This window comes from Sminthopsis crassicaudata, chromosome 5 (genome assembly GCF_048593235.1).
Source record: "Sminthopsis crassicaudata isolate SCR6 chromosome 5, ASM4859323v1, whole genome shotgun sequence".
In the NCBI taxonomy this organism is placed as follows: domain Eukaryota; kingdom Metazoa; phylum Chordata; class Mammalia; order Dasyuromorphia; family Dasyuridae; genus Sminthopsis; species Sminthopsis crassicaudata.
Window position 1 is genome coordinate 296,278,113 of NC_133621.1, and position 22,485 is coordinate 296,300,597.

Here is a 22,485-nt window from a genome sequence, read left to right on the forward strand (position 1 = left end):
TGTTAATTTCCTCCCTTTCCTCTTCCTCTCTCCATTTAACTCCTTGCGCACTGTCTTCGACCATTAGAATGTTAGTTCTTTGAGCAAGGGAGAGGTTAGCTTTCCTTTTTGTGTGTATTATATTTCCAGAGCTCAGCACAATGTCTGATTCATCAGTTCAATTTGGTCGTTTATCAGCTTTGACTAACTTCATGAGCCTATTTGGAATTGTCATGGCAAAGATATTGGAGTGGCTTGCCCATTTCTTTCTCCAGCTCATTTTACAGATAAGGAAATTGAGGCAAACAGGGTTAAGGTAAGTCTTCCTGACTTCAAATTCAGTACTCTATCCTCTGAGCCACCTAGCTGCCCCACCTGGTTCATAATAACACTAAGTATGTACTTCATCACCTATCTATCTATCCCCAAATCCATTCATTCTTTATATATTTTGTGGATTATGGGAGTTCAGTGTTGTCTATGAGTTTGAGGAAGAAATTGGATAAGAGAACAGGGTCAATTATTATCATGTAGCTAGTTGAATGTCATTTAAAATTGATTGATTACTTTGGACTGTGTACCTGACAAGTCTGTATTCAAGTAATTCCATCCCTCTAGGGAAGATGAAAAAATGGAAAGCAAATGGTATCTAGCAAAAGCTACATCTGGAAGAAACTTGTCCCTGAAGTCATGAATGAGGCTGGTCTTTGAAATCAGTGTGAATCAGTGAGAAAATAGAATTCTTAATTTACTAGGAAATCTATTTACTTACCACTTTACAGGATCAGAATATATATATATATATGTATATATATATATATATATACACATAAATAAATATGTAAATATCTGGTATATATATACATAAATAAATATGTAAATATCTGGTATATATATACATACATATAATTTCTATTCAATACAAGGTTTTCCTAACATTATGCAATTAATAAATTATATGTTTACAAGAGGGATGTACAAGAAATTCATTGGTATAATTCTTAGTAGGAACACTGTCTAATTGAATAAGACAAGGTCCACCTGGGTAGAATATGCCAACAAGCTGAGCATTCTGTGGAAGATTTAATGAAACACACACACACACACACACACACACACACACACACACACACACATACACACACTCAGCCACTTTGCTCCATCTCTCCCTTTGACTGTTAATTGAAATGCAAAACTTCTGATCCATCCAGAGGGAAATATTTTATGGCCCCAGACCTCTGGAAAATGCACTGGAAGTGATGCAGTGCATATCAGAAAGGTCCAAATTGTACTTTCCTGATGATGCCTCATGGAATAATCAGTGCTAAATGGAGCAGGCATCTTAGTGAAGTTCCCCACCTCCCTCCCTCAGTCATGCATATGGAGGTCCCACTATAGTTATCATCTAGGAACTCACTCTCCTAGAGAACAGCCGACAGCCTCAGGACTGCGTTGAAAAGACAGGTCCAGAGTTTTGGCAAAATTGTTCCATACAAATAGTTAAGTATGGAGTGGACTGGATGATCAAAGTTAGATTTCGGAGCTTTCTTCCATTTCTGAGACACTTTGATTTCATTAGTATTTGTTATCCCTATACCATACTTTTTAAGGGCAATATAAGGTATAGAGTCTTCTTCATCTAATCTGTTTAATCAGCATCAATAGTTTTCTATTATTTTTTAAACTGAATATTTTTAAAATTTTAAAATTATTTTAACATTTATTTTAAAATTTGACGTTCCAAATTCTCTACTTCCTTCCAGTCTGTCTGTCACCCATTGAGAATGCAAGCAAGATGATATCTATTATACATATGAGGTCTTCAGAACATATTTCCATGCTAGCTATCCTGCTCCTACCCTTACTCCCCCCAAAAAGCAAGACAAACAAAGAAAATGAAATAAAAATTGTTTCAATCTGCATTCAGAGTTTATCGGTTATTTCTTTGGAGATGGATAGCACTTTTCATCATGAGACCTTTGAAATTGTTATGGATCACTGTTCTGAACAGAGTAGCTAAGACTTTCACAGTTGATCATTATTACAACAATGCTGTTACTATGTACAATGTTCTCCTGGTTCTTCTCACTTCACTTTGTATCCATTTAAATCAGTCTTTCCAGGATTTTCTGAAACTACCATTCCCTCTCACCATTTCTTATAGCTCAACAGTGTTTCATCACGATTGTATCCCACAATTTGTTCAACCCTTAATTAATTGATGGGTTTCCTCTCAAATTTTCAATTCTTTGCCTCCACAAAGAACTTTTTGACCCTTTACAATCTTGCCCTAACTTTCTTTCCAGACTGATTTCATTTTATTGCACCTCATACTATTTTCCATCCAAACTGGCTTATTTGCTGTTTCTTATCTTCAAAATTCCATCTCTTTCCCTGCACCTTTGCTTAAATCATGGTCTATTGTTCAAATGTTCTCTCTCCTCATCTCCATCTCTTAGAATCCTTAGCTCACTTCAAAGCTCAGCTCAGATTTCTTCTGTGAAGAACTTTCTTCTAAATATTGGTGTTCTCCCTATGCCTTTCAAATATTTTATTTTTACTTTGTACAATCTTCCTTGTATTTACTAAATGTTTCAACTTCCATTTCTAGAGGAACTTTGCAGCCCTTATTACATGCAACACAGTGCAATGGATAGAGAGATGTCTTCCAAACAAGAAAGACTTGGATTTCCCCTCTTGTCTCTGATCCACATTGACTATATGAGTCATTTATCCTTAAAAAAGTGTTCTAAGCAGCTCTCACAGATTCTTATTTGGAGACTATGTACAGAAGTTGCATTTCTTGGAGTTTTGTCAAGTGATAGCTGCCTAATTAAGTAACTGTTCAGTCCTTGTTCCTGTCCCTACTGTGTATAGGACATGCTATGCTCAAAACTGAAAATATAAAACTAAAAACTTTTTCTTCTCTCGAGGAGCTTATATTTCATTAGGGAGTAGAGGGAAGAATAACATTTCCACAAGTAAATAGAAAATAAATACAAGCTAATTAGACACTGGCAACTGAGGAGATGAGAAAAGACCTCATTTAAGAGACAGCATGTGAACTGAGATTGAGATGAAATTGGGAATTGCAAAGGGGGAGGTGAAGAAGGATTGAAATTCAGATATGAAAACACTAAAGAACAATCGGAAGATGGACACTATGTAAAAAATAGAATATTCCCATGAAAGATCTACATTTGGGATATCATTGAGAGATAGCTAAATTGGAAGGAAGAAATAGGAGAAGAATCCTGTGGGGATTGTGAGGAGATGTCATCCTAGAAGCAAAGTGAGGCTGCTTCTCTGAGTGTCATTGTAGGTTGATATCAGCAGGACCCCCTCTCCTTTCACCAACTTAAACTAATCATCCCCCTATTTGACAACTAGAAGTTGGAGGGCATTCTTTTGTCAAGAGTAAGATAAATGCACCCACCACTTTTATATATCAAAGTTCAAAGTTAATTTTCTTCCCTGGTGCCATGAAAAAGGAAAGGATGATAGTAAACATGTGTTTCCTCACTCATTCTTTCATTTAAATGAAAGCAGAGAGAATAGTGTACTACACTTTGACTCAAAAGATCTAGGATCAAATCCTGGTTCTGCCATTTGTTAGTCACAAGATTTAGGGCTAATTACTTGACTCCTCTGTGCCTCTCTAGGATTTGTTTTCTTAAATATGGCTTAAGGTCAGCAAGAGGCTAAGGGAATAGAGAACTAGCATCAAATTCAGGGAGATCTCAGTGTAAATTCAGATTTTGACACATACTAATTGTGTGATGATGAGAAATTTAATTTCTCAGTACCTACAGCACTTGTGAGACCCCATAAATTATAGTATAGGTATCAATTTGCACTGGTAGACATCTTTTCTGCATCATGAATTCCATACCCAAATAACATCACAAGTCCAGTCAAAAAAAATCATACTTGTATCAAATACCTAGCAGTGTGGTCAGGAAAGGGTTTTATAATTGATAAAATGGGTAGAACCATGATTTATTGAGTCGAAATCAATTATCTTAATTAGATAAAAAAAAAACCTATTCGGTTCATTCAAGACCTTTTTGGAACCATTCGTATGCTAGGCCATCTGTAAGTAGGATGATGAGGGAGTATGATAGGGTAAGCATGGTGTTCTATATAAAGTGAGTTATTAAAAAATACAGTGTTATTGATGTCTTTCTACATCATCATTTCCCAATGCATGTCCTCCTTTCTCCTTCACTGAGTGGCCAAAAGGATCCATGGCACAAAAAAAGTTTAGGAGCTGGTTTATGATAAAAAAAAAAAATTAAAGAGCAGGGGTGGAGGTCAGCCAAATGAACCAACCAATATATCAAAAACATGTGACACTATATGCAACATTCCACATAGTTTTACATTTCTACCAAGAAGGCGTGTGTGATAGAGGGTGACTTCTTATATATTTTCTGTGGGGGAGCTGTTTTTAATTTTCATTTAAGCATCTTCAATGCACATAAAACTATGGGGAAATAGGTAAACAACAAAGGAAAAACATTCACTGGGTGAACAATCTGTGGCAGAGTGATGTATCATGAGATTTTGTCCCTAGTAGACAGTTGAGTAAGATTAGCACTGGGGAGTACACAAATCATCATGGGATAAAATGAAGATGAAATCATTTCTACTTGGGGTGGGGTGGGGAAAGCAGGAAAAGAAGAAAGAATTCTGGGAAAGTTTCATGGAGAAGTTGGGGTTTATGTGGGACTTTGAAGACAAATTTCAACAGATGATGAGGTAGGGATGCAGAATAGAGATGACAACAACAGACAGAACTTTTCAGATCTATTGAAAAAAGGGGTATTCCTCAACACTGTATAAATAATAAGACTATAATTACCAGATGTAGTTTCTAATAGAAAAATCACCCTTTCCTTAGATGCTCCTCTCTTCAAGAGGATTGTCCTAATGCCTTTGCAAACATATACAAGCTCTTAGAGATTTCTCTCCTCCATTCTGTAAGTACTTAATATATATTCATATATTATTAAAAATGCATATGTATAATATAGTTAACATTTATATAAACTTACTACATGTTAGGGCACCAGGCTAAACACTTCACGATTATATCATTTGGTCCTCAAATAGAAAATATAATACATAAAATTATTATCTCCATTGTACAGTTGAGAAAACGGCATATAGAAACATATTGTCTGTTGTATCTGATACGAATATAAGAATACTATATAAAAATTGTCACATATACAATTTCATATATTATGTAATATGTAACAATTTGTAAATATATGTAATGTTATGCATTATATAATATATGACCATTTGTTAAATATCAAACCATAGTTTTTTAAGGTATCCATGACATCTATGTAGATATCATAGATAACCAGATATTTATATGGAACTTAGGTGATATAATCGGTAACCTCACAGATGGCATTTGAACCCAGAGCTTCTGAATCATGAGTCTTTCCCACCATCCAACACTTCTGTGAGCTCCAAACAGAATGTAAGCCCGTTGAGGACAGGGATTATTTCACTTTTGAATTTGTACTCCCGTGTCTAGCACATTGTAGGTGATTAGGAAATTTGTGTCAAAAGTCTGCTGATCGTCTGAATGATTAAAAATAGGGCCTGGAAGTTTAATGGACAGAAGTTAAAGCAAATACTTTTGAAATTAGGCCAGGACCCCGGAGACAGACTCAGAAGGACAATGGTGTCCTCTTGTGGATTTCTGGGTAAGAGCAATCTGGTAAATGAAGTTGTGTTAAAGACTGGATAGGGAAGCACCTGGGAAAAAGTTCATTGATATCCCAAGAGTATAATCCCAGGATAAGATGCTTAATGCTGTGCCTAGGGAAATAGGTGATAGAAGAGAATCTGGCAGTTTAGAAAACGATATGGAGAAGGAATACTTAGTAGTTCTGCCATAAATCTGATTTAATTTGTGAGTTTCTCTTCTTTTTCTACTAGATGTATAAGGCAAGGGCTTAAATCCTATCTCTTTGTGTCTTCTTCTGCTCTTTGATTATAGTAAGAGGTGTGAATGAGTGAATGAATTAATGAAACAGAGGGCAGTATGATAGAATGGGAATATATTGGAACATGGAGTCTGAAGGTCTAGGAAAAAGTCCTGCATGTCTGACCATCTTCGTGGATTTAGGAAAGACCATTGAGCTTCAATTTCTTCATCTTTAAAGTGAAGAAGTGGGGCTAGACGTCCCAGCTTTACATCCTCCGATGGCGGGACATATGAATGAATGAACTCTGGATAACACAGTTAATACCAACACAACTGGAGAGCTCTCGGGTATAATGTTCTACCCTGTCCATCTCCCTCCCCTGGAGGAAGAAAGCTTCCTGTTTTGGCCAAATCTCCTCTAATTTTGTTGTAGATGGCCTGGAAAGTTACTCTCATGAAAGCTCCCACTCAGACATCATCATTCAAGCGATAACAGTTCCCCCGGCAAGAGGGGGAAGGCATCTGTCCCTTTTCTTCCCACAGATAATGGAAATTAGCCTAATTAAATTGTATCTGCTCTCAGCTGCCACCATGAGAAGTGGCACACAAGTATAGAGTTGAAGTTAACCAAGGTAGACAGATGTCTAGAAATACCCCCATGTAGACACATATATTTTCCTCCTTTTCCCTTCAGAGGGAAGCAGAGGGGAGGAAGACATTGGCCAGCACTGAGATTATTACATAAATTCACTGGGGATGCACAGAGGAAATGAAAACAGAGGGCTGGGGATGGGCTGGATTGTCTTTGAGAGAGAGAGAGAATGCACATTCCCAATGAGATGGGCTCCAAGCCACACTAGCTTTTCAGATTGACCATAATGCTTTTTCGGTTCATGTTGGCACAAGGATTCCTTCAACAGACGGAGCTTTGGCCGTGTTGCCCCCTTTCAGAATCCTCTCACCAGAGGCATATTTTTCCCTCTGAAAAGTTGGTTAGTGATGAATTTGACATGAAGCAGCTCTCCTAGCCTCTGGACCCACTCAGGTCTCTCAACACTGCCAGCCCAGGTGCATCATGGCCCATCATCCTCACCTGGCAAACTCAGGGCCCAGAAATTCCCATTCCTGAGTCTGGCTGTTCCACTTCTCTGCAGGGAAACAATGCACTATTGAATGGGGTGAGGGCTGGAAGCAGCTGCCTCCCCAAGAACTCAGCCACTTCAGGGAGTATGATCTGAAGCAGGCAATTTCTCCATGAGAAAAAGCATGCCTTGTTTTGTGTGAGCCTAGGCATGTAATCTGGGAAAAACAAAAGATTTTCAGTTGCTAGTTTTTTTTCCCTAGGATTTTTGATACCTTTGTACTGAGATGCCCATCCTAGGGGTCCTTTCAAGTTCTTACCTGTATGTGAAGTTCTTCATCTAACCAACCAGGATTTATAGAATTTGTAGTCATTTGGGCCCGCCATTTAACTACAGTTGAAACTGAGATGAGATAATAGCTAAATCTAGAAGGAATCTTAGAGCATCTATCACCTCATTTCACATATGGAGAAACTGAGATCCAAAGATGAATTACCTGATTTAGAATCCCAAAGCAGAGCTAGAATTTGAATCCAAGATCTCTTATTCCAAAGACAATGGTCTTTGTACCCCATCTTCTAGTCCTCTTCAACTAATCTTACCTCCACTATGTTTCCACTTCCAAGGTTTGCTGGGATTTTGAGGGGAAGGGATTTGTTGTTGACCATGCTACTTCTCCCTCGTCTTCTCACCAGATCTATAAGAGATAATCTAACCCCTACTTGAAGACCTCTATAGAGAGTCGTCCACAGAATCACACAACACCCAGAAGATGTGGAAGATGCATTGTTATTTGCTTATCACTATGCCCTGCTCCCCATCCCACACATACGTTGTCTGCTCAGAGATTTTGTTCTTACATCACACACACACACACACACACACACACACACACACACACACACTCTGGGACTTCATTGTTCTCATCTTCTACCCATCAAAATCCAGCTCAAATTCCATCTCTTTAAGTCCTCTACCTTTATCCTTCATCTCAACATCATGAGCTATTCATGGAATCACAGAATGTTTGAACTGGAAGTAAATTCGGAGATCATCTAGTGGAACTCATCTGCGAGGCTATTCGCTCTACAACCTCATAAGTAGCCATCAGTCTTGTTGCTCGAAGGTTTTTAGTGATGCTGAATTTACCACCTTCTAAAGTAGTCCATTTTGCTTCAGGACAACTCAAATTTGTTTGATATATAGATCCAAAGATCATTGGGGAATCAATCATTCAATCAACCAACAAACAATCTATTAAGCAATTACTATGTGCCAGCCTGAAACACAGACTCGTAGATTGCCAGAACTCAGAAGGACCACACTTAAGGCCTCCTAATTCCACCATTCCCCAAACAGAAATCCTTTCCATGATATCTGCAACAAGTGCCCATCCATCCTTGACTTGAAGACAGTTAATGAAGAGGAATTCGCTACCCACAAAGGCAGTTCCCCTTCTGAAGCTCTCAATAAAATGCATTTTTGTCAGTGCAAAAAACGCAAAACAAAAAACAAAAACAAAACAAACAAACAAACAAAAACAAGCTTATATAGTCATGCTGGAATATATGTGTTTATTTTTTTTCTTAAAGCCTGGATAGTTCTCTCATAATATAGTTGGTTGATTTTCTGATGTTCTTTGAGTCTTTGTATAGAAAAAAATCAAACCTATCCCCAAGCAAACTCAAGAGATAGTGAGTTCTCCACCATTGAAGAAGCCCCAGCCATTTCATTTCTTTGTGACCTCTGTAGAAAATAATATGATAGAGAAAAGTACAATCTAAGGACCTGGGATTCATGAATTTGTCCTTGTTTTCTTAATGCTTATAATTGTATTTCACTACAATCCCTGACCTTTGTGATCCTTTATGTTTTATGTATTTTAAAACATTTTTTCTGAGAAGGGGACCATAGGTTTCATGAATCTGTCAAAGAGATCTAATAATACTAGCTAGTATTTAAATAGCCCTTTAAGGTCTGCAAAGTTCTTTATGTGTGTTATAAGGTAGTTAGATGGCACAGTGGACAGAATGCCTTGCCGGGAGTCAGGAAAAATGAGTTCAAACCCAACCTTAGACACTAAGCTTTGTGAATCTGAGCAAGTCATTTAACCTGTTTGCCTCAATTATTCTCTCTGTAAAATGAGCTGAGGAAGAGGATGGCAAGCTTGCAAAAAAACCAAACAAACAAAAAAACAAAACAAAACAAAACCCAAAAAACAAATGGAGTCACAGACAGTTGGGCATGATTTCACAATAACTACAAATGGACAAAACTACAAAATTACAAATAGATAAAGCATTCAGCTTTAATCAGAATGACTTGCCTTCATTTGTTTAAATGCAGTCTCAGACACTTCCTAGCTATGTGACCCTGAGAAAGTCACTGAACCTTGTTTTCCAGATCGGTAAAATGAGAAGGAAATGGCAAACTACTCCAGTATCTCTACCAAGAAAACGCATGACAATGGGTTCAGACACAACTAAAAAAGTTACTGAACCACAGTAATTTACATGTGTCATCTCATTTGACCACCACCACAACTACCAAAATGCCATTATTGTCCCCATTTTACAGATATATAAACTGAGGCACAAACACTTTAAATGATTTTCCCAAGATTTTATAATTAGTAAGTTCCTGAGGCAGGATTTGATGTGGTGCCTTCTTGACTCTGCCTCCTATATTCTTATTCACTGAATCATCTAACACTCATTACACAGATAATATTGAGAACACTTGATCAAGGTCAAGTTATCCAATGATGGGCTTGACATTTGCAAGCCTAAATGTCTAACTGCTTGTCTAAGGCTTCTTTCTAAAGATTCTTCCCCTTACTTTAAGGATGTACTCACTTCAGAAGGAGACACCTCAAATCCATTCACAAAACATTTAGTATGCACCCATTGTATGCAGAACACAGCCTAGATGCTGGGGAAGATTCCAAGTTTAGATGTTAGAATCATACACATAGTATTGGCAAGGAGCTCACAAGTAATCACATCTAAATCCCTTATTTTACAGATGAGAAAACTGAGGCCAGAATTGTCGTGACTTGCTTTAGGTCACCCAGCTAGTGAGAATAAGCACTAGTCCATGGAGCATTGAGTGGTATATGAAGTCTACAATGATCTAGGAAGATCAATGAAATCTCTTCATTCCTGGAGACCCAAAGTGTCTTCTCTTGGCCAAAAACTATCCAAGCCTCACCTTGGAAGAGCCTGGATTGCTATGTTTGCCAGAAAGGACATTGTAAACTTTGGGGAAAAGGGATCAAGACTTATCTAAACATGATATTTTCTAAGAACTTAGTACCTTCCAGACCTCTCCAAAGTCTTAGCTTCCTTCAAGGCTCAGGTTTTCTATCTAAAGCTTTCTCTTTCTCCATTTCTCTTATATTTTCCTCTTTGTTGATATATTATAATCTCCTCCAAAAGGATGTAAGCTCTTTGAAGGCAAGAGCCATTTCTGTTTTGTTTTATTTTTGTATCCTCAATGCCCTGGACTATCTGGCCCACAATAGGTGTTTAATAAATGCATGCTGGATTGAATTGTTTTAGACTTGAGTCGGAGTTATGCACTTAGTGGACATTTAATAAAGGCTTGTTGAGTGGAAATGAATTTGTCAAATTGAATGGGCAGAGGAAGTAAAACCATGTTCTTTTCTGGGGCAGCTGTATATGGACGCCAACCAGATGAGTTAGTTGCCGACAACAAAATGAGCTCCAAATTGAGTATGAGACCATGACCACAGCTGTGACCAAATAAGATTGGCTCCCTGATTGGCCAGGGTTGGAACAGCCACCTCTCAGTTTTCCCATCCGATGTTCAACACCAAGCCGATAATCAATGTTATGGGACCTTTCCCTTTATCTCCTTGTTACCTCCAATGAAATATTTACCGACCTGCTGTGTTTGAGGCAGAGAAATCTGTACTGCTCCAAGAAGAAGAAGAAATACAAATGTGTTTAACAGCTGTTCTCAGAAACAGAGGCACCATGACACAGTGGAGAGAGAGCTGAACTTGTAGTCAGAGAATTTAGGGTCAATTCTTAACTTGGTCAATGCTATATGAGCTTAGTCAAGTCACTTCCCTTTTCCGGGCCTTAGTTACCCCATTTGTACAATATGGAAGATATTTTAGATGGGAGATATCCATGAGAGAAGGACAAATGGGTCTTAGACTTAGATTTTTTTAAAAATCAGAAAACTATAAGCTTCTTGCGGACAGGGACTATTTCATTTTTTATTTGTTATTCCCTAGCACACTACTTATCACAGAAGAGGTCCTGAAGAAATGCTATTGGATTGTAGTGAAATAAGAAATGCATGATGGCAGGAGGGAGAGAGAACATGGATTTATTTGACAAATCCTAGAATACTAGAAAGAGTCTATCCCTCCTCTAATACTCCCCCCTGTCACCACCCCCAGAGCTTGAAAGCCTTTAGAAGAAATAAAAGACAGCATTACTTTAAGCAGTGGGTAATAAGCATATGGGATTCATTACCACAGGAGGGGGCATTGACTGAAAATAAATACAAATAGCTTTCCAAAAGGTTGAGATATTCATGGATGACAGATTCATAATGGGTTATTAAGGGAAAGCAGGGATTTTTTTGGCAGGTATTCCCATTCTCTGTGGCTGATGTCAAGGAGAATGTGTCTCCTTGGTGCCTCCATCAGGAACAAAACATCAGTCTGGATGCCCAGTGGGATGGCCCTTCTGTTTAGATGCTCACAAATATCCCCTCCTGCTCTATATAATCTTGACTTTGATGTTCAGTTCTAATCTCTTCAGTTCTTTACATCCCTTTCTTCATTCAGAAACCTAAGAAGATTCTCCACTGTATAATGAGACTAGGAGCTATGTATAGGAGAGTACAAACAGATGCTACCTCCTACGTGAAATATTCCTTTATCTTTATCCTATCCTCAGCTTCAGAGAAAATGGTCTCTCCTTCTTCAGTTTTTCTCATAACATCATCTGGATTCTTCCTTTTCCTTTGTCGAATTTTTGGTTTCACCATATTCGCATGTGGACCTCTTCTATGCCTTTTGTTTGAATGTAAGCTCAGCAATGACAAGGATTATATCATTTGTCAAAAGTCTATGTCCCCTACAATTAGAACAGGAAATGACATGTTTATTTCATAACTATGACTTAACCCAACTTGACCTGATTTGATTTGATTTAACTTGATTTGATTTGAATCAATAAGAGGATCAGAGAATCAATTTTCCCAGACTTAAAAGAGGCAGAGGAAGTGGAAAGGTATTTCTGTTCTGGATCTGATATAGAAGCACATGAAAGTCTTTGACCAGTGTAGATTTTAATACTTCATAACCAGAACATAGGAATAAGAGTAGCTTTGCCGAGGGTGAAAATAAAAGTGTGATGTGCTCCTGAAAAAGGGAGTTGAGAAGTGCTAAAGTTCAGAATGAACTGAGTTTAGTAAGAAAAGCTAAAAACACCAAAGGGATGAATGAGATCAAGAAAAGAATTCTTTTCAGTGATATGACCATGCCCTGGGATGGATGGGACAATGAGAAATTATAGAGAAAAGGCAGAATTATTCAAGTCAATTTATTCCTGTTTTCTCTACCAGTGACAATAGTCTTCAGACCTGGAAGACTAAAGTAGGAATAGTTAACACAGAATTGAAAGCCAAGATAAGTGACGAAATGCTGATAGCAATATTGATGACAATCATAATGATCGTTCTCATTTCTGTGACATTTTAAGATTTACAAAATACTTTTTTTTCACAATACAGGTCTTCTAAGTATTCTATCCTCAATTTACAGATAAAGAAAATAAAATATCTAGCTTCAGTTGAAAAGGGCACTTAGTTTCTTTCAACGAATGAATGAAAAGGCTTTGATGAAGAGCTTATTCTGTATGTGCCAGCTTACTGTGTGTGGAGAGCATGGAGAACACAAAATAGCAAAAGCAGTTCCTGCCTTCAAGGATTTTGCAATCTAATCAAAGAGACAACATACAAAATAAAGGCTGATGATTTTGACTTTAATTGCCAGCAAATTCCAGCCTTCAAAGAAAGACTGAAAGATCCCTTGCTGGGGAGGATGTAGAGGATTCCAGGGAAGGTGAGTTTTGGACCAGATAGCCTCAGAGGTCTGTTCCTTCTCTGAGATGTAATTCTGTGACTCCATCTATCTAGGTTGTTGTAATCAAGGTTGATTTAGGGAAAAACCTCTTCTTTCATCTTCTATAAAGTAGACTCAATTCCTAAGTCCTTAGAGAATCTGAAAGAAAGCATGTAATAGAGTTCAAGGTCTTTGAAAAACAGCCTTTTTCAGCTCGACCAGAACATGTCTCATTTTAGCTCTATTGATTGCCTTGGTCACCTGCTGTTCCTTCTCTGCTCCTCTGCTGCCCCAGTAATGAAGGCATCCCTGTTCACTGGCAGACAAGTTAAAAACAGAGGCCATTATCCTGGCTCAATTAACTTGAGAAAACCTACAGAAGATGAGAACCTTCATCTGTCCAATCCAGAATTTGTTCTCTCACAGGGACATCAAAATATTTCAGTAGTAGAACAGAGGAGGAGCCTTACAGGATATCCTCAAATGGCTAGGAGGCAATATGGCATAATAGAAAGAATAGTGAATCTGGGATTAGAGAAATAGATTCAAGTCCAGACTTTATCCTTTTGTGACCCTGGACAAATTAAGAGTACTTGAAGATAGGAAGCTTATATTCTGTTGGATAGCTGAGGTTCAGAGAAGTCATGTGATTTGCCCAACATCACACAGATAGTAAGGAGTAGAAATAGGGTTCCTATAATTTTCTGTTGCTCTTTCTACTACACAAAGGTGTTTCCTTGACTTGTCCTACACAGTAATGAGGAACACGCTTAAGGAATTTATTATATTTCTAAGTTTCTCCTATTGTTCAATGAGATAAATGGCATGAGGTGCTCCACCACCCACTTTCATCCTATCTTGCTAGTCTTATTTCCTCCAATTTCTCTTGATGCCATCTGTGATCTTTACAATCTGGATTTTTCAGTTTCCCAAAACAAACTCTGGATTTTGCCTATCTCTGTTCTATTTTTCCATTCTTTATATTTTGTTTTGTTATTTCTTGGTCATTCATAGCTTCACTAACTTTCCTTTGCCCAATTCTAATTTGCAAAAACTTATTTTCTTCTTTGAGACTTTGTATCTCCTTTTCTAGTTGTTTAACTTTTTGTTCATAATCTTCTTGTTTTTTGTGGGGTTTTTTCTCAATCTGTCACATTTGTTTTTTGAAGTCCTTTTGAGTTTTTTTAAAATAAATTCTTTCTGATCAAGTGGCCCAGAAATTACTCTTTGGGTCTTTTTAAACTTCACTGTCCTCCTCTAGAGATGAACCCCCAATCTTCCCCATTCCCATAGTAAATTTCTATCATTGAGTCCTTTCTTCTTCACTTAAAATAAGATCTACTAGTGCAAAACTATTAGTGTAAACATCTTTAAACCTGGATTTGGGGGGATGGTGCTTCTGGGGTCGTTTCAGCTGTCCCTTCTGACCTGGAACCCCAAATCAAAAGCTCCGTGCTACCTTCCTACAAGAGCCCACAGCCAGTAACATCCCTCTCCCACTGCTTCTGCACTGATCCGGTGTTCTAATTCCTTTTTGCACAGGGCCACCTCTCAGCAGTCCAGCTGGTTCTAGTGTTCCTAATCAGCTGAGAGTTCTCTCAATCTTCCTGGACTCAGATCCCAATTCCCCACACAGCTAGGGAGGTAAAAGTTCCTGTGGCTGAGGCTTCCTCCCAATGCAGCTAGCCCCAAGGCTCGGCATTGATCATTTCTGTAGAGCTAGCCTGAAGGTGTTTGCAATTCATGTAGTCCTGGGATCTTTTGGGGGTCTTCTCCAGTTGTCCTGGGAGGACTCCCAAATCTTATTTGCTTTTCACCAGTCTATGTTCACTCTGAGGGGCAATTTTGTTTTATTTGTGGAGGAAATCTGAAGAGTTTAGAATTTTCTGATCTACTCGGCCATCTTCCCAGAACCCTCCAGGATGCTGAACCTTAGCTCCCATCATTCCTTAAGCCTAAAATGCCCTCTCTCTATATTGCCTTTCAAATCCTTTCTATTCTGAAGTTCAAAAAGATCTGCATGAAATGATTCAAAGTAAGGTGGACAGAATAAGGAAGGCAATTTATGTAATAATAAAGCAATTAAAACAAACAATTTGGAAAAACTTCAAAACTCTCATCAATGTAATGACCAACTATGATTTCAGAGGACCAGTGATGAAGCTTGATACTTTCTTTCATGCTTCTCTGTATTCCTCATGCTCATCATTTCTTACAGTATAATAATATTCCATTATATTCATGTGCCATAATTTATCTAGTCTCCATTCTCCAATTAATGAGTTTTGTTTCCAGTTCTTTGTTACCACAAAAGTGCTGCCACACTTATTTTAGTTTATTTCAAGTCTTTTTTCCCCTTATTGATAGCCTTGGGGCCTCTGCTTAATAATGAAATTTCTGAGTTAAAAGGTATGAACAGTTTAGTCACTAAATTTGTATAATTCCAAATTGCTTTCCAGAGGAGTAGTTATACAAATCCATAGAATCTCTCCAATATTGTCTACTCCCACCTTTTGTTATCTTTGACAATTTTCTGGGCATATGATGAATCCTCGTGGTTATTCTGATTTGCATTTCTTTTATTATGTGTGATTTAGAGATTATTTCATATGCTTTCCATTTTTTAAGAACTATTTCTTTATTTCCCTGGACCATTTCTCTATTTATAAGGGAATAAATTTTAGTCTTCTATTTGTCAATTATCTATATATCTTAGCTATCAAATTTTACTCAAGAAATTTGAAGCTAATATTTTCCTAAGTCAACTACTTTATTTCTTGTCCCAGATGAATTAATTTTGTTTGTGTAAAAGCTGTCAATTTCATGTTATCAAATTTAGCTATATTATATTTTATAATTTCTATCATCCCCTTTTAGGTAAAAATTCAGCTTTTGCTTATGTTTATTAAAAGTATGTGATGTACTTTCCCTTCTAATTTCTTAATAGCAGGATCTTAATATCCATGTTACATATACACTTTAATTTTTTTGTATGGAATATGGTGTAGTAAGTTGGTCAAAATCTAATTTCTGCTAGAATGCACTCCAGGTTTTTCAGCAGTTCTTCTCAAAAAGTGAGCTCTTATCTAGATAAATTATGTTTAGATATTTGTTGGACAATGGTGGATTCAATCTTAATAGATGTCTTATTTAATCGAATTGAATGACTGAATTTATTGGAGAATATTTTATGAGTCATCTTTTGATAGTGAAGTAATGAGAATCAGTAAAGCAGTAAATGGAGAAAAACAGATTTGAGAGTCCCAGTTTTGATCCTTTCTGAGTATATGACACTGAGCAAGGTATTGAACTTCTTTAAGCCTCAGTTTCCTTCTACAATAAAATGGGGATAATCAGTATAGAATCAGCTTCATGGGACTATCATGACGAAGATGTCAACACAGAGCTGAGCAGGTATTACTTGATCCCAGTGATTTGTATCTAATACTTTCACTTTTAATTCATAAAAAGATATTTCTAAAGTATTGATCACTAACAACCTCAATGAAATCACCATCCTGATTATCATCATCCTCAATGACAATCTCATCACCATCATCTTCATCATGACTGCACCACTATCATTACCATCTCCAATGCCACCATTACTAACTACAAAATCATCATGAACAATAATACCGAAGGGAATTCAGAGATGAGATGTGAGATCTTGATAGAGATCACAAAGAGACAAGGGTTACTGAGACTATGGACTGGGCCCTCACTCTAGAATCATGAATTCAAATTCCATCTTTGATAATTACTACCTTTATGATCTTGAGCTTATCACAACTTCCCTAGACCTGTTTCCTCCTCTGTAAAATGTAGAGAATTAATCTAGATGTCCTCCAAAGTCCTTTCCAGTTCTAAATCAATTATCATATGAGTCATAATAAAAGAGAAAGAAAAAGAAAGAAGTATATGGCAAGTGCTAGGTATGATAAAGGAGAAAGAAGAAGTTATGATGTTTAGCATCAGAAAACCTTGATTCAATTATGGTTCTATAAGAAACAATTAGCAGGATGACTCAGAGAACTCTGGATAGACTTACATGAACTGATGCTAAGTGAAGTGAACAAAACCAAGAGAACATAGTACGTGGCAACAAGATTGTATGATGTTCAATTCTGATGGAAATGGCTCTTTTCAAAAATGAAATGATCTAGGCCAGTTCCAAAAATCTTGTAATGAAGAGAGCCATCTACACGCAGTGAGAGGACTGTGGAAACAATGTGAATCACAACATAGCATTTTTACTGTTTTTTGTTGTTGTTTGCTTGTACTTTATTTTTTCTCATTTTTTTCCTTTTTGATCTGATTTTCATTGTGCAGCAAGATAATTGTATAAATATGTATGCATATATTGGATTTAACATATATTTTTATCATGTTTAACATATATTGGATTACTTGACATCTAGGGGGTGAGGGGAAGGTGAAGAAACACTGGACCACAAGGTTTTACAAGGCTTAATGTTGAAAAATTATCCATGCATATATTTTGAAAATTAAAAAAGCTTAATTTTTAAAAAGAAAATATTTTAATTAAAGAAAGTACATTGTTAGACTTAATATCATTTAAGTTACTTGTATAGTATAAATGTAACTTTTATATGCACTGGGAAACCCCCACAAAAAGTCATGCTTCTACAAGACAATCAACAACAAACCCATGTGTACTTTGCTCTTTTTAACATCTCTTTTGTAAATAAAATCAATAAAACTTTAAAAAATAAAGAAAAGAAAACTTTGACTCAAATTCTGGTTATAACATGTGACCTTGGGCAGTTCAGTTCCTTTCTTCAAAGACTGGCCATAAATTGTGACATTTGAACCCCATCAGCCCTAAGATCCCTTCTAGTTCTAAATCTAGGATGCTCAATACTATTAAAATGTGGAAAGTAAGTGCTAGAGGTCACCATGGTATGACTGAGTCTGAAAATGAGCATAGGGAGATGAGATTTGATTTGGGCCATAAAAGAATTGTAGGAGATAGAAAAGCAAGGAAATTGAAAAGGACATTCCAGGCAAGAGAGCATGGGTAAAGGTACAGTTTGCACTTATAGGATTAATTCTAGAATAAATCATCATTTATTGCTGACACCCTTAAAAGAAAAACATTGACAAGCCAGGGCAAGCCTAGCTAAAGGAAGTAGCATGAAAGAAAGAACATTGAATTTGGAATTAGAGCACCTGATTCCAAAACCAAAACTTGTCCCTTATTACCAGTACAACATTGGTCCAATCACTTCAACTCTATGGGCTTTCATGTTTCCTCACTCCAAATGTCATCTCTAATCCAGCATTCCATCTTCTACCTGGGACTATGGACTCCAGATGGATGAGAATCTTCCATCTCTAGTCAGAATGATCATGCTACCTGTAGACATTGTGCCATGCTGCATCACTCATAACTTTCCAAGAGCCCCCTATTCCTGTTTTCCTCCACTAGCACTGGCAACAGTAATCAAGTCAAAACTATCATCCCTGAAGAGACTGAATCAATCAATCGCCCTGTGATTCTACTTGCCATCCCACCATCTCTGTGTCTTCAAAGACCAAAGCTACCATCCCTGGCAATAGCTTCCCTAGATGGATTATCTTCTCCAATTGGGATTTATGCTCCTTGGAGTGGAGTGGGTAACTGATCTGTTTATCAGGCTTATTACTTGATATATAGTTATTGCTTAATGAATTATTTTTTTTAAAAATCATTTATTCAATCATCAAAACTATTTGGTACTACAGCTACAAGATTATCTGATGATCAACTGTGATGGACTTGGCTCTTTTCAACAATGAGGGGACTCAAGGCAATTCCAATAGATTTGTGTTGGAAAGTGTCATCCACACCCAGAGAGAGAACTATGGAGACTGAATGTAATCAAAGCATAGTATTTTCATCTTTTGCTGTTGTTGTTGGTTTGTTTGCTTGTGTTTTTTTTCTTTCCTCATTTTTTGTCCCATTTGATCTGATTTTTTTGTGTGTGCAGGATAGCAAGTTAGTGGTAGTCAGGACTGCCCCAAAGGAGTCCTGATATCCAGCCTAGTCCTCTTTTTAATATGTAGAACTGGAGTCAAGAGTAAGCTACGCTTTAATTCTATCAGTGCTATTATTCTCGATGCTATTCATTGATCCTTGAAAAATATAAGTATTTTCCCCATTTCATCTCCCACAGAAAAAAATAATAACTGATATTCATATGGTCTTTTTCTCTCTTTTTGGCACTCGGCTTAGTAAGTTAATATTTTAGGTTAGTAGTAGAAATAGTTAAGTTAGCAACTGAGTGGGTTAGCAATTGGGGCATTTTTGTCCCAATTTTACCGGTTAGAAAATCAGGGCTCAGAGCAGTTAAATGACATGTCCAAAGTCACACAACTAGTGTGAAGTAAACAGAAGTGGGTCTTAAACACAGAACTCTCAAAACCTTTTTACCCCATTTTTTTAAGGTCTGTGAAATCCTTAAGAAAATGTGGAGTATAGATTAGTCAAGGATCTTTGGTTTTTTCCCTTTCCTCTCCTTAAAAAGAAATCATTAGATCCAAAGCCACTCAGCTGTTGTCCCCTTCTCCCCTGAACTAACTCCAGATGGTGGAAAGTGAGCCATCTGAGAAGTGAGGGAGAAAGAAGGCAAAGCAAGCCAAGAGTCAGAGCCAAACCTAAACAGCTTTACCTGGAAGGCTTGGCTGGCTGAGGAACGAAGGAGGTGGCTGGTGTTTTGTGGGAAACAGGAAGAGGAAATCGGATTTTCTCATTGAAATGCCTTTAGTGGCCCCACTTCAATCCCAGTTGGGCAAGTGGCCAGGATGGAGGTCCAGCCAGCCGTGTTCCTTCTTCCCAACTGGCACATTTATGCTTAGGCTCAGGATGGGCTCAGGCTAAGATTTCATTGCTAGAAGGAATAGTAATAAATACTATTAAAGGTTGAGACCCAGGGAGTCAAGACTAGGCCAAGGGATGAATGGGACTATGGTTTTTTTCTCCAGTCCTACCAAATTAACTCTTATGATTTCCTTTTCACCATCTCCCTAGGTATTCTTCGGGGCTAGGGGCAAATATTTTAGCTCTAAAAGGGACCAGGAGATTATACTGAGAAAGTTTTACTCGAGAGGAATTCTTGTTGAATTGAAGAAAAAGAAAGATTACCCAGTTAAAGTGCCTGCTTCTATTTAGGCGGAAGAGAGAAACATTTTGGAACAAAAGTGGCTTCTGGGGAGTTGGGTGAGAAAGATGTTCTCTTACAGCCAGATAAATGTTTGATCTCTATCTTATAAGATCTCCCTATTAGGCAACAAAGTTATATAGCAGTTACCGAGGTTTATTGGGGAGAAAGGGAACAGGAGCATTAAGGGGCTGCTGCCATAATATGTCAACTCTATAATGTAGGTACTATCATTATTATCATTTAAAAGATGAAATAATTTCCCCAGGGCCACAAAGCTAGGAAATAACAGAGGGAAGACATGACCTTATATCTTCCTGAGTTGAGTTCCAATCCTAAGGATTACACAAAACAATTTTTAGCTTAGCACAGTGCTCAACACATAGTAGGTGCTTAATAAATGTCCATTCCCTGTTCCAATCCAGGATTCAATTTATTACACCATTTTGACAATGGGAACTTCTGCTACTACCTTGCCTTGCTAAATCTGATGCTCCACTGGCACCCCAAAGCCCCTGGTGTTTCTGTTAACCACTTCCCTGTGCCTGGAAAAGCTGGCTCCCTGCAGACATCATATCATCAGTGACTGCCACACACCTGCAGGGCTGATGGAGAGCAGAGACTATGCCGCATAAATCTGTCTCCCAAGACTCTAGCGCACTGGATTGAGGCAGGCAGACCTGCTGGTTTGTAATTACAGCCTGTCAGGGAGTGCCCTCAGTATTGGATTCTGACAGGATCTGCATTCAGTGGGCCGAGGTGGGGATGGCTGATGGCTGATGGCAGATGGGAAGAGAGGCTCTCTAGGTTATTCTGAATGCCCCTGCTGTAGATACTCTTGCCCTTTACATGGAAGTTCTTAGGAGACACTCTTTTGTTTACATTCTAATGTAGGAAATTTACTTCTCTTTGTAATTTCCCACATCTGGACACCCTAAGGTATGTAGGAATAGCCACCTATCTTAGTCTGAAGGTTCCAGCTCATGGCACCAGACTCAGAAGAAGAAAAGAAAATGCATAGTTCCATTAAATCCCACCATACTGAAAGAGGATGGGCGTCAGATCTCTTATAAGTGTAAGAGATCTGCTGATAATTAGGAGATTTGGAAGAGAAGTGGGGTTAAAGAGGGCATAAAACAGAGATCAGGTAAGTAAGCAATAACCCAGGCTGAAGGGAGCATCAAACATTTATCACGGAAACTGAAGTCAAGGACCAAGAATCTCTACTCTTTCCCCGAAATACAGGATCACAGAATGTCAGAGCTGGGAGAAGCCTTAGAACACAAAATATCAAAGTTGGGAAAGGCATGGAACACAATGTCAGGGCTGAAAGAGACCTTAGGACATAGAATTATGGATTGGGAAAGACATGGAATACAAGGTCAGGGTGGGGGAAGAACTTTTGAACATGACAGCACTGGGAAGGACTTTTTGACATAATATCAGTATTTAGAGTTACCTTAAAATACAGTGTCAGAATGGGGAGAAACTTTAAAAAAACTTAGAATCTTAGCATTAGAAAGTGTATAATTAGAACTGAGAACCAACATTATTTTTAGTTGAAAAACACTAGAAACCTTTCCAATAATATCAGAAGTAAAGCAAGAAGTCCATTGTAGTGGTCATTATTTAATATAATTCTAGAAATTCTAGTTATAATTGCAAGTGAAGAACAAGAAACTGAAAGAATATAGACAAGAAAAGACAAAAATAATCCTCTTACAGGAAATATATTTAACTTAGAGAATAATTTAAAAAGTGATTTCAGGAAAATAGCAAGACATAAGATAAATACATAAAGAATATCAACTTTTCTATCAATTCCTAACAAATTCAGTAGATCATGATAAAGGAAATCCCATTCAAAATAACTACAAAATGTACAAAATAAATTGTAGCCAAGTTACCATGATATACTGAGGATGGGAATTTATCTGGAAAACATTCTTTACAAAAATAAAGAAAAACAAGTAATTGGAGACATTTCATTGTTCATGGCTGAGCTACCATGATAGGATACCACCAAAATTAAATTCACAAATTTCATGCCATAACAATTAAACTGCCAAGAGGTTATTTTTTACATAACCATACAAAATAATTACAACAGACTTTCCGGAGTGAGAAACATATGGTTTAGAAACTATTTGTGTCCGATCTGTGGCAGAGTATTCCAAATTCATGTTGATCTGATCAGCTACAGTC

General features: G+C 37.5%; 1 long non-coding RNA gene across 1 annotated transcript in view; it reads left to right on the plus strand.

Moving 5' to 3' along the window:
* The window catches only part of LOC141543165 (uncharacterized), a 35,051-nt gene extending 14,051 nt beyond the window's left edge, over positions 1 to 21,000 (plus strand). Inside the window, exons 4-6 of the long non-coding RNA XR_012482361.1 lie at positions 4,883 to 4,961; positions 20,151 to 20,500; positions 20,706 to 21,000. This is a non-coding gene — a long non-coding RNA (uncharacterized LOC141543165). The remainder of the gene's footprint in view (positions 1 to 4,882; positions 4,962 to 20,150; positions 20,501 to 20,705) is intronic.
* The last annotated feature ends 1,485 nt before the right edge of the window (positions 21,001 to 22,485 follow it).